The following is a 14,488-nucleotide window of genomic DNA, read 5'->3' as shown; positions in this document are numbered from 1 at the left end:
TTTTTGCTCAATATGAAATTTACCTTCTTTTCTAAGTGATCACACAATGAACCAATTAATGAATGAACAAAATCACTTGAGAGAAGTAGAAGAGATAAACAATGTAAAAATCACAAACGTAACAATAGGTAAATAAAAAGGAAAAAATTGCAAACCAATTAACTACTCAGCTCCTCTTGAACTTGTAAATTAATTCAAACAAGTTTCTTCAAGTTGATGAATTACAATCACTCTTGTGTACAAAGGAAGGTTCACCTCCTCCTTACCCCGAACTCCACTCGATCAAGTTAGGAAGTTTTACTATCCCTCAAGACAACCCTCACAGAGCTACATTCATGAAGTATTCACTCACAAATGAAAAGTTTACAATGAATCTCACACCACTAAGACTACAAATCTTCCTTGGAGAGTGTTTTCTCACTAAAACTACTCTAGATCTTTTGTATCTTCAGTGTGCAAAAGTAATTTGGAGTTTCTGACCATACTCTATTTATAGGAAACCAAGAAAGTGCTTCATTAATACTTCCAACGGATAGAAAGTAGCTGAAGAGTCAACTAGCCGTTGGGAGTGTCAGACGTCCGGTACTCCTGTTTTTTGCGTCTGACAGCAGGCAGTGAGTTTGAGAAATTTTTTTCAATTCTATCGGACGTCCGGTACTTGCGTCCGAAAGAGATCAGTGAGTTAGGTAGAATGTCTTAATTCTTTCGGACGTCCGGTGATGGAGTTCTTCATGTGTCCGAGGTTGCGCAATGAGTATCGGACGTCCGATCCTAACTTCACAAGCGTCCGACAGCTTTCAGCAGCTTTTGTCCCTTTCAATTGCACTTGATCTTTTGAATCTGATTTGCTTCACAACTGAAAGTATTTTTTGAAAAGATATTAGTATTATCCATTATTTTGTAAACATCAAAAGTTAGGGACCAAGGTCAACATTCTCCCCTTTTTTGATGATGACAAAATAATGGATGGAAGAAAGAAAAAGATTGAGCATATGAGCATAAACTTCCCCTCACTCATTGCATCCAAACTTATAATTTCAGAATAACTCCCCCTTACATATAGCATTCATTTCTCCCCATTTTTTATCATCATAAGATGAGAGTAAAAAACTCATACCAAAATCCAGCAACAATAACAGAGAATTCAATATTTCAAACAAAAACAGAGAAATGATATCAGAATTCAGCAATCACCAACATACCAACATATCACAGAGAGTTTAACAAAGCAAATCATTATTAGATCAGAGTTGTTCTTTTCTCTCCCTTTTTGACATCATACAAATTTAGTAATATTCAAAAATATCAAGAAAAATTTAGTTCAAAGCATCAGAAACATCAAAAGAGAATTACTAAAAAAATATTATGAACAAGAATCTCACCAATTTTACCAATATCTACTATTTATTAGAGTCAGTATCATGTCTAACTATCCACATGCATTTCATACCTCTTCTCATGTTTTTTTTCACATAGCAATCACTTTTCATGTGACCTTTTTGACAACAAAAATTACACATAACCAAAGAGTTATTTACATGAACATGTTTAATAAATCTTACTTGTCTTCTCTTATAAATAGCAAATTCATTTGTAACAGAATTTATCTTCTTCTCATAAGTGCCAAAATGAGGTTTTGATTTATTACCTTAAAAACTGTCTTATTTTTTATGTTGGACCAACTCATTTAAATTATTCATTCTTTTTTTCAAATCACCTTATTCCTTTTTGAACATTTCACAAAGTCTTGTTTTTCTATCAAACTCAAAAAGTAAAACAGTCTCACTCTTTTTTAAGAAATCACTTTCAGTTCTCAGCTTTTTATTTTCTTGAAAAAAACGTGCATTGTTCTGAAAAAGAAGGCCGATTTTATATTTTAATTTCTTGTTTCTAGCATAAGATTCTTTCAAACTATCATGCAATTTTATAATGAAAGATTCAAGATCATCATCACTTTCAAATTGAAAATTAGAAGTTGTTACCTCATCATCTCCAATGGCCATAAAAGCCAATTGAGCAGATTCTTCTTTCTCTTCACTTTCACTATCGGAGTTGCACTCATTCCATGTGAATTGAAAGTTATTGAATCTTGGTTTTCTTTCAACTTTCTCTACTTCATTGGACACTCACTCACGTAGTGTCCAGGTTGGCCGCATTCAAAGCATTTATCAGTTTGCATTTTATTGAACTCTTGCTTCTCTTTGTTTCTTAAATTGCTGAACTGATTTGGGAATGTGTTGTTGTTTCCTCTTTTTCTGAACCCTCGTTTGTTGAGAATTCTCATGAAACTTTTTGTGATGAGAGCTGGATCACTATCATCAGCTTCCGCATCTTTTTCATCTAGAGAAGCAGAATCATCTTTATCTTGAGATGCCTTTAGAGCAATGTTCCTTCTTATTTTCGCATCCTCTTCCTCTTGCACTTTGGACTTAAGTTTTAACTCATAAGTGTAGACACCAAAATTTTAACTTTTTTTATTTTATGTATTTATTTATCTTATTAAGTTGATTTGGTTTTAATTTTCTGCTCATCTTATTTTTATTTCTATTAAGAAAATTGTTTTATTATTATTAATTAATTCAAAAAAAAAAAGAAAAAAAAAAGAGAGAAAATCATCAATCAAGCACAAAAATTTTGGCATGTTGGTTTTATCTTTTTATTCCTAGTTTTTGTTCATTTTATTCGATTTTACCTAAATTGTTATTTTCGTTATTTTTGTTTATTATTGATTAACCGATTCATTGGAAAAAAAAAAGAAAAGAGAAAAAAGAAAAGAAAAGAAGCATGCGGGAGTAACCTAGAAGGGAAAGGATCCAATGGCTAAAAGAAAAGGCAGGAATTGAGGATTCTTGGGGAGCCCTTTAAATGAGGGTTAGAGAGCCGAGTTCCCGATAAAAGGGTCACAGCCGCAGCAAAGTGAAAAGAGGGGGGGTTACGGTGAGAGAGGGGAGAGGACGACTGATGATAGCAGATAGGTTTGGCGGCTAGGAGAGAAATGGAGAGGAAACTAAGGGAAAAAAGGGAGAGAACTACGGGCTTAGAGGAAGGTTTCATAGAGACGGAGAGCGAGTAACAACTAAGATAGAGCAAGGAGGAAAGACAGAGGTGACGGTAAACGAGAGAAGACATCAAAAAAAAGAGAGAGTCTGGTTTGGGGTTGCAAGGAGGTGACTGAATCATCATCATCGTTTTCCATTGGCATTCCTTTTAAGCTCTAGCAGAACCATCTGAACCTTTTCTTGATCATCCCTTGCCTCACTTGGTGATTAAGGTAATATCTTCATCCTTACCCGTCAAATACCATCAGATTTGGCTCAGAAATGTTGAGATCTTCGCTGTTACGTTTTGGGTTGTTCTTTGTCTTTTCTTTCGTGGGGTTATATGATGAATGCGCGAAACGTTTGTTTATTGTTCATGGCTGACCCGCATGTGATTGTATGAACAAAATCAGAAAATGACATGAAATCTTAGGCAGTGTTTCCTGTTTAACTTGCGGTAATGTTTGGAGGTCTTGGGTTATAATATTGGGTCTGGGGGAAGTAGAAGAAGGGGGTTGGGGTTTTGACATTCTCCATGTTGCCTTGTATTCGTTATACTTAGGCTATCAGGTTTAGTTTGTTTCAAGTGGATAGATACATGTTTTGGTTTGTGGTCTAGACTCATTAGAGTGGTTTGACCTTTTACATAATCTATTTTGCTCATAACAAGATGGATAATGCTGTTTTCTGAGCTTGATTAAGAATATCGAGGAAGTTGTAGAAAGTTTTCCCGATTTGCATGACCTTTATTTCTGTTTGTATTGAAGTCCATCATCAAGTTGATGATTGTTCATCATATTGGCTACTGGCCCTTCAAGTGCATGAAATAAAAGGAGGTTTTCGCTGTTTTCTTGCATTTCATTTGCATTTTCACAGTCCGAATATGTCTTGTTCTTGTAATGTTCCATCTAACCCTTTCAGCTCCCTGTCTGGTTTCTGCGTTTGAAGAGGGTTGTCTATTTTCTGATTTATGTTGGGCTGAGATATTACAGCAATGCTACAGAACTTTTTCTTTCCTTGATTTTCTGGTCGAGTTTTAATAGATGTGCAAGTCACATTTGCTGCGCTTGTGACTGGAAGTTGTTGAAGTTTCAAAGTTTCATGAGTTTATCAATTTTGCCATGACCTGTTTTCATTCGGTGTTCGGAATGTGTTGTCCATGGGCCAGTTAAGAACATAATAAAAGATGAATTGGTGCAATACTGTGAATCCATTGTGACTATTTGCATTAAGAGAAAAGGACTCCAGTTGCTCGAAATGAAGTTTCGGCTGGAGTCCTTTGCTGCATTTTACTGTTTTGTCTTTGTTTTCTTGGCTCGGGTTCTATCTGAGGGATTCATTAAAGCTGAACAACCATGTTTGAATTAAGAATTTGTGGAGGTACGTGAATTTGGGTTGATAAACAACGAGTGTTGAGCAACGGTTTTAGTAGATTTGGTTTGAAGTCTTTTGCCGAAAGCTTCATAAGTTTGTGAAACCTTGTTGCAGAATGTTTCACACGTCACTTTGCATGAAAGGTTGCTGGATTTTACATTACCTCATTCTAAGTTGTTGACTTATTGAATTCGGTGGTGATCTTTAATTAATGTCGATAGCTTTGATTGATTGAATGAGATGTTAGTTGTTTTAGGATTGCATCTGAGAAACCCATTATATTGCAGCAGAAATGGTAAAAACAAAGTGACTTCATTTGGCCGAAAGTCTTCAATGCATGCATGCCAAAATACTTTTAAAAAATTGCCTTTTAACCCCTCAAGCCTCCTTGATGCTACTATGACCCAATCAATTGAATAATTTCATCAATTTTGTCCTTGGCAGCCTTAATTTTGCAACTTCATTGCTTGTTTGCTTCAATTAACTACCATGCTTTGTTTAAATTGCACTTAATTCATGATTTTAAGGGCTTTATGACCACGCGAGCTCGTGTTTGGACATTTTCTTTCATTTTCTAATTAAAGTGGTACCTTGACATTTTTATTGTTTTGGAGGGTAAATAAGTCATTTCACTTTATTTGGGGCCCCAATTCAAGGAAGGTACACTCTATCCCTTATTTTTACTTATTTGACTTTCTATGTGCCCTTATGTAACTTTATGTGCTTAATTACATGCCTCTTGAATGTTTTATTTCATTTATTTGTTTTATTTGTTTCAAGTTTTGAATATTTATTTTCAAGCTTGGATTTTATTATTTGAAAGGCTTGAATGCCAAGTTGTAATAGTTAGGTATTTATTTTATTCATTTATTTTCATTTCCCCCTTTAAATTGTAGTAGGCCCCCCTCTAATAGTTAGGATTTTTATTCGCTTGTGTGATTTGCATGCTTAGGTGCTATGTGTTTAATTGCTTTCCCTAGGCTTTTGCATCTAAATAAGCATGCTTATGTGCTATGTGCTATGTGAAACTATGTGCTTGGCATGCCTATTTATTTTTTTGGTATTATATCTGATTATGTGGATGGAATGCACGTTACCGTGGTTAATCCAATGCTAGTCATGGTTATTTATTCCCGATCGCTCACAAGTCCAATGCTTGTGAGAGAGCGTTAGTAAAGGGTTAGTTCAATGCTAGACCCAATAGGGCCATCCCTCGCTAGTACATGCTCGCATGCCCTCACTACATTTTCATGCATTTGTTAGTATTTTTACATTTTTGCATGATCCTTTCCCCTTTCCCACATTCTAAGTATGATCTTTAGGATTTGTTGCATTTCATTCTAGTTATTAGGGTCATTTGCCTGATTAGTTTAGAGAGTCACCCTTCTGGTAAGGGGAATGGACGAGTTTGGCTACACACAGCCTTAGCACGCTCATTCTTTGTCTAACCAAAAGGAAAAGCAAAAGTCACGATTTAGGGTCTCCCCGTACCCGTTTTGTTTGCATTCCTTTAGGATTCGTACATTTCATTTACTCACTATCACTTTGCACTCTCACTTCATATACTATTACTTTTTTCACATGTTCACTTCACATGACTCTTATCTTACACATTCTCACTCTATCACTAACACTTTACATACTACCACTGAGCACACATGCACTTCATACCATCACTTTACATACCTCACCCTGCACCCCCATTTGCACATTCCCACTTACACACAATTATTTTTATTATTACTTTTTTCACTTCACACAAGCTCATGTTTTCACATTGCATACATTCGTTCCATTCATTTTTTCGTCATTACCATTACTCGTGACCTCTTGGAGGGGTTATCCTTGGCTATCACAACTCATGTGATTTAGTCTGTTCGAGCTTCTAAGAGATATTTGTCCCTTTGGATTCCTCATTAGGTTTAGGATGCATTCATATTAGTTACATCCAAATGCGATACATCTTCTGGTTAGAAATTAGGAAAATCATGACTAAATCATGCAACTAACTTAAGTTAGATTGAGATGTTGCCTTAGACATTGTCTTTGCCTTCCCTCTTTTCAACTGTGACCCCCGGACCATTTTTCTCTGATTTATCGTAGATTTTGGAGTCAATCTAAAAAGGTTTTACATTTAAATCCACATTTTTTGGGTGACTTGGTACACCCTAATTCAATACCAAGTGCGACTCCTACATTTTACCAAAACCTTTTTAGATTACTATTTTTGGCCAAAATGTCGCATTTCAAAGTCCCATGGCCTTTCCCTTTCATTTTCACACACATCACCATTTTTCAAACCATACTTCATTCACTTATCATTCTTATTTATTATTAAAAAATGGGGCGCGACAATAAGAAATTAGAAAATTAATAAGAGATTCAATAGGTAAGGAATTTAGATCTCTAACTTCTTCAATGACAGTCATTTTATTCTCCCAATCCTTTGATAAAGCATTCAAAATTTTTCTATTTTTCTCACATAGAGAGTATTCCTTTTCCAGCACCTCTAAATCCTTAATGAAGTCATTGAATCTACAACACATCTTATCAATGTTTTCATGAGGTTCCATCTTGAACGATTCATATTTGGTAACCAGAATAGACTTCTTTTGTTCTCTCACATTCTCATTTCCTTCATAGACTTCTCTAAGTTTATCCCAAATTTCTTTAGCAGACTTACACCCTTTGACCCTAATGGATTCATTTGAATCTAAAGCACAATATAACACATTCATGGCTTTCACATTTAAGATAAGATGAGCTCTATCCACAGCAGTCAGTTCATTTCTAGTTTTTGGTCTAGATTTATGAGTATTTTCATCTATAAGAGAGGTATCATATGGACCTTCACTAATAATAAACCACAATTCAATATCAATTGATTGCAAAAATATAACCATTCTTTCTTTCCAACTCACATAATTTAACCCATTAAATATAGGCGGTCTAATCACAGAATGTCCTTTAAAAAATATGACATTATTGGTTGTCATTTTTACTCCTAAGCTGCTTGAGGTTAATCTCTAGAAAATCAAACTCTGATACCAATTGTAAGGATCGAAGACAACCTTAGAGGGGGTGAATTAGATTGATTAAAAAGTTAATCAAGTTATGGGTACTTTTTGTTCAATATGAAATTTACCCTCTTTTCTAAGTGATCACACAATGAATCAATTAATGAATGAACAAAATCACTTGAGAGAAGTAGAAGAGATAAGCAATGTAAAAATCACAAACGTATCAATAAGTAAATAAAAAGGAAAGAATTGCAAACCAATTAACTACTCAACTCCTCTTGAGCTTGTAGATTAATTTAAACAAACTTCTTCAAGTTGATAAATTACAATCACTCTTGTGTACAAAGGAAGGTTTACCTCCTCCTTGTCCCGAACTCTATTCGGTCAAATTAGGAAGTTTTACTATCCCTCAAGACAACCCTCACAGAGCTACATTCATGAAATATTCACTCACAAATGAAAAACTTACAATGAACCCCACATCACTAAGACTACAAATCTTTCTTGGAGAGTGTTTTCTCACTAAAATTATTTAAGATCTTTTATATCTTCAGTGTGCAAAAGTAATTTGGAGTTTCTGACCATACTCTATTTATAGGAAATCAAGAAAGTGCTTCATTAATACTTTCAACGAATAGAAAGTAGTTGAAGAGTCAACTAGCCGTTGGGAGTGTCGGACGTCCGGTACTCCTATTTTTTGCGTCCGACAGCAGGTAGTGAGTTTGAGAAATTTTCTTCAATTCTATCGGACGTCCGGTACTTGCATCTGAAAGAGATCAGTGAGCTAGGTGGAATGTCTTAATTCTTTCAGACGTCCGGTGATGGAGCTCTTCATGTGTTCGAAGTTGCGCAATGAGTATCGGATGTCCAATCCTGATTTCACAAGTGTCCGACAGCTTTCAGCAGCCTTTGTCCTTTTCAATTGCGCTTGATCTTTTGAATCTAATTTACTTCATAACTGAAAGTATTTCTTGAATAGATATTAATATTATCCATTATTTTGTAAATATCAAAAGTTAGGGATCAAGGTCAACAATACCACGTTTGAAATCGAGGTGGAAAATCTCCAAAAGTATCAATTGGAGCACTTAGATTATCTTGAAATACGGGGCATGTGTCGGTTGAATAACCTGAGGCAAAATAAGTTCCACAATTTGTAACAACCCATTGATCATTAGGAAAAACATAAGTCTCATAACCCCATTCAGGAATAAAGTCTAATCTATCATCAAAGTACTGAATGTTAGCAGCCATAAACTATATAAAAAAATAAGAGAAAAATAAATAAAAAATGAAAACAAGATGAACTTAAAAAGAAACAAATTAATCTGGCATCAGTCCCCGGCAACGGTGCCAAAAATTGACAGGTTATCGAAACCTGTACAATAATAAAAATAAACCTAATTGCCAGTTAAAATAGTCAAAACTCGATTCCAAGTACTGGAGTAGGGACTCTAGATGTGCAATAGGGTACTTGATTCACCCTATTCTCGAAGAGTTTGCTTGATCCGATATACCCGAATGGGATGACTTTTTTCACAAATAATTATGAATTTGTAGACAGGGCAAGTAGGGTCGTATCCTCAGAGATTGGGGATATTTGCCTCTTAAGAATTCAAAGTAACACAAGGGGTATTTTTGTGTAAACGAAGACAATCAAAGAAATTCAAATAAAAATAAAAATAAATAGCTAGTTAGAAATTAAATGACAATTCACTAAAATTAGAGTAACAATAATTAAAGGTCTAGCCAAGAAATAACTTCAATAATGGTTCACCTAATTGATCATCGATGCACAAGCAATTCCAATTATTTATTAATAAATAGGTTATAACTGCCAAACAAGCGATGACAGTCAACCCCTCCTTACTGTATCGGTGATTAAGGTACGCCCGTTAATCACTGCCCTAATTGGAAAATAATTCTAGGTACGCCCATAAGATTTAATTTTCCAATTGCCTTACGTATTAGAGAAGCCCTACTCTAACCAAATAACGCACTACCAGGGTTATTTGAGATTAGCCCGCATATACCGCTGACACAAATCTAATCATGCCAGTTGTCACTATTTCAAGGCAATTAAGCAATTACGAATTTAATGCCCTAATTGACAATAGATTACAAAATTAACTAATTATTCGGATCCAAAATAATCAATTAATTAAATAATCACAAGCAATGCAAACAAGAAATATGTGAATACCAATAAATAAAAGAAAATGATAAAATTAGATCGATCTCACAATTTTTAGGCGAACCAAAGTCTCTGTTGTTCCTTGACTAGAGTGAGGGAATTAGTTCATATTTGATACAAAAAACCCATGCAAAATTGAAGTAAAAGTCACAGCCATTGTCCTTGGTCGAGGGGGTTCAATTCATTCAATTGGTAAAAGAATATAGAAAGTGATTGAATACTCCAAGGGCTCCTGACATGCACAGGAGGAATCCACCCAAGACTCCAAGGAAGAGTCAAAAGAAATGCTAAGCTAAAAGTCCTACATACCAAGAAGATGAAAAACTACTCAGAGCTAAAGAAACGAAGAAAAGTCAAAAGCTAAAGATAGAGCTAGTTCTCTGCAATCTCCATTTCGTATCTAAGTAGCCTACTGCTACTGTGCGGCCGCCCCCCATCCAGCCGAAGACTCCAACCTTTTCTTCTTTTTCAATGTTGTCTTCCACAAATTACCAAAAAGGGTCCGCATCTTCTTGTTTCAAAAATGCCCCTGGATACTTGCTACTCGAACTCTTTCCTGATGATTGCTAAATTGGCACTTGTTATGGTGTTTTCGATCAACTCCCTGAAATAAATGCGAATTGTCAAAAGTGAATAGAATCTAATAATTAATCCACATTGAATTAGGTAATAGGAGAAATTAATAATAAAATTAATGATAAAATTGCAACCTTTCAATTCCCCCCACACCTAAACCATACTTGTCCTCAAACATAAGAACAGTAAACAAACACCAATATTTGACAATGGCTATTGCTCTATCTACCATATTGCCAAAATACCAAGAAAAACCATATATCAAGCACCAGTGATCAAAATCCGAGAAACATCACCCTGGTTAGTTTCTAAACTACAAACTCCTTCAATTCCAAATTAACTAATCTAAGAAAAAGGAATGACGCCCAACATTCATCAGCAAATGGTCCAAATATTAACCAAAATCTCACATTAAATCCAGAAATCGGCAAACTGACTTCTATCACAACCTTTGTGAGGAGCACATGCTTGACACTTCCCTTTTGTAATTAACTCAGGCTTTTTACAAGATTGATCTAGGCAAACATCTCCTTTGAGATATTCTTGAATAACTTTTTTTTTGTTGCAAAGATCATCCAAGGATAAGAGCACTGCCTGCTTAATTTGTCCTGCAGACAAATTCAAGATAGATCCATATTTCAAATTCAAGATAGATCCCTATTTGTTATGGATATACATTTCTGCTCCATCAGCAAGAGATTTCGGAAGTGAACTCACAAAAGCTTGTTTAAGATTAATATATGCACCAAGAGCAAAAAATAATTTAGTCATCTTTTTGAAATGTGTATTAATATCTTTACAATCATAAGAAAAATATTTCATTTCTTTTCTTTTTGTCTCCTTGCTCTTTTTCACATCTCTAATAAACATTAAATGCAGAATATTGATGTTTTCAGAGAAATTTTGGCGAGTTAAAAAATACATCTTGTCCTGCTTTGCTAAACTCGACCACCAATCCTTAAGGATTCCTGAAAAATGAGCAGTGAAGTTAGACAAGATTTCAAAATGAGATTCTTCTGTAAGATTCTGGATAATCATCCAAGCATGAAAATCCTGGAATCTTGCTTCCCATTTTCCTGATGGGATATCATCAATAGTAATAGTAAAAATTTGAACTCCCTTTGTTTTTGAAAAAGTAGTCCTCTGAGTCCTGGAAGCATTTCAGACTTCTCCTTCACTATCTTCTTTATCATCAGGATGTACTACTTCTGCCTCAGTAGCCATGTTTATGACCGGTATTTCTTCTTCTTCAGAAGATGTCATTTCATCAAATTCTTCTGAAGTTTGACTATCATCTGATTCAGATTCTTGCTCTGATTCCATTGAATTAGATTCTTTTGAATCTTTTTCCAACTGGTCATAAGTAGAAATGTATGGCACTGATTCCTGAAGTAGTTCTTCCAACATGGATGATAAAGGATTGTCATAAATTCTGGTAGTCTTTTCTGCTTCCTTTTCCTGTTCAAGAAAAAATATAGGATTAGTATGTATTTTTGTATACATCAATGAACTATCCGGCTCTTGAACAATTTCTTTTTCTTTTTCTTTTCATTTCTTCGTCAGCTTTCTTTCTTTCCTTTTCTTCATCTTTTTATTTTTGCTTGTTCTTACGATATTCTCGTAATACTTTAGCAATATCAAAAGGAGGAGGAGTCTGTTCTTGTTGAGTTGGAAAGAATACAGAAGGATTAGGTGTAGTTACACCACCAAAGTAAAAAAGATTTGGCCAATTTCTTATAGGAGTGGCACCAAAACCTGGACTTACCTTTGGTACAGGTGGTTCAATTGGTCCAACATCAAAGTCAGGAACCTTACCTGTAGTCCTGAGAGTTTCAATCTGATTTTTGATGAAATGAGTTTCCTTTTCCAGATTCAAAACAAAGTTAGCCAAAGATGAAGAATGTGAAGGCAATTCATATTTCAAATTTTCAAACCTTTTTTTGAGAACTTCAATCATATGTGATACTTGAGAATTTTGAGTTTTGACTGCAGTAGCAATATGATCAATTTTTCCTTTTACCTCAGTCACATTCTTATGAATGGATGTCAAAGCGGTATTTTGAACCAAGAAATTTTTAGTCTGCCAATTCAGAATCTTCTCAGTAGGACTAGATCTGATCGTTTCTCCTATTGGGAGAACTTTAGGATGAGCATTCTGAACTTTTGGGACATGTCTAGAACCATTTTTAGCAAAAGGTTCTAACTTGGGGAAATCTTCTTCATTGAACATGAAGATCTGCTGAAGAGGTTCCTTAGGCTTTTGGTACAGACATTTTGATGGTTGTACTGGCTTTGGCTTCCATTCTTGTTTTACTTTCTTTGTTTCTTTCTTGGCCTCCTTTTCCAAAATATCTAGACACTTTTAATAGTAAGGATGAAGGACTTGTTTGGGAACCTGTGGTTCTAGAGAGATCCATGAAGATGGAATTTGGTAGCCATCGAAGCTACTTCTTTCTGACATGAAGTTGTTAGAGTCAGGGTCCTATGGTTCAAGATCTAGCTTGCATGGCCTATACTCAACTAGTTGTTTTTTCTTTTTCTTCTTTGAGAATGATGAATAATCATCATCGATAAGAGAATTTTCCCAGCATTCATGATATCTGATACATACATCAAAATATATATGTCCAGAAATAGGATCTTGAAAATGATGAACTGGTTGACCTTCCTTGTTAAAATAGGCAATAATATCTTGAAGGTTGCATCTTTCCCAGTTTTCATCATAAGCACCTAGTTCTTTTCCTTCTTCAGTTGGTAACTCCATAGGAATCTCTGCAAGCATAACAGCAGGATGAGATTTCTTTGGATTTGGCTTTAAATGAGAATGATCAAAAGTAATAGAAATTCTCCCTTCAGTGGTTTAGGAGATTTTTGAGTTTGAAGACTCAATGGATTCATTTGGTTGAGAGTGTAGGGACTCATAATTAGTAATCCAATTATCAGGTAATAATTGAATTAGCTCTGATTTTGAGATCTGTCGGAGAACATGGGTGCAGGAAGCTGAATTTTTCTCATCAACACGAATGAAAAGAACTTCTTTTCCACCAGGAATTGTTAGATCCCAGTGCAAGGTTTTGGACCCTGTACACCATATGATAGTAGAGGGTTGCAACAATAACATCTGTTGCCTGATCTGCTTCTATTATTTGTACCTGAACCTTGAGAGCATCAAGCAAATGAGGGTCTGACAGAGACATGTTAAAATTGGAGAAAAGGGTCACAAAAACAGTTCCAACATTAAGAATAGTTTTCACAGTTGCTATACAAGCATATTGGTACTTTGTGAATCCGGTGTCTAGCAAAGCTATGCGAGCCACCATAGGTAGTCCTTTTCTACCATGAAAGGATAAAGAAAACCTGATTGCACCAAAGTGGATATGGGTAAACCCTTGTTGTTTCCATTGAGAAGGAAATTTTGGATGAATGTAGAGGGTAATGAATTGTTCCTTCTTAGTAGCAAGGATAAGTTGTTGATCCACCTTTGAAACTTGGATATATTCTTTTATGCCCTTTGGATGGTGCTTGATCAGGGATTTAATAGCTTTTAATGGTGAAAATTGTTGTTTTCTAAAAGCAGAATAGGGATTAATAACAGGTAAAGAGGTATGATTAACTACCTCTGATTCAACAGATACTTCATACAGATAATCTAATTTATTACTATTAGTTTTATTTAACACAAGCTCACTAGAAGTAGAAGCACTCATATTTGATATTGAAATTTAATCTATTCTATTGAAATCATCAGCACTATTTATCAGAAAAATACGATACCACAGATAATCTATGATAACCTGTCTACTGACTCTTTGATATGAAAAAAGATGCAAATACTCTAAAAGTTCTAATATTTCAGCTTGCAACTTATTTATATATTCTAATAATTCTACTTTACTGAGTGTCTCAAATTGAAAGATTGGGGTTTCCTTCCACACCTGTTGAAAAACACGACAATACCAATCAGAAGGAATATCAGCAAAATTATAAGGATCAGGGTTTACAAGATATGATGAATTCATAGATAGATGATAGATAAACAAACAGATATAAATGATGAAAGTTTTCCCTTTAGGTCTGGCTTTGATACCAAACTCAGAGTAGCCAGCTCCAATTTTTGAAGGTATTCTCGAACACAACAGTCTCCCTTTCTTGGGCTTTCAACAGTTCAAGGGACTTTTATCACAAGATCAGAGTCTGGTTACCTTCATAGAGATCTCGACCTTCCCAAAGGGAAAATTAAAGAGTTTAAGCTGCCATTTTTAGAGAAAACTTTCAGATATTATTCA

Source organism: Coffea arabica, chromosome 2e, assembly GCF_036785885.1.
Source record: "Coffea arabica cultivar ET-39 chromosome 2e, Coffea Arabica ET-39 HiFi, whole genome shotgun sequence".
Classification (NCBI taxonomy): Eukaryota; Viridiplantae; Streptophyta; class Magnoliopsida; order Gentianales; family Rubiaceae; genus Coffea; species Coffea arabica.
Note: the sequence above shows the minus strand (reverse complement) of the source record.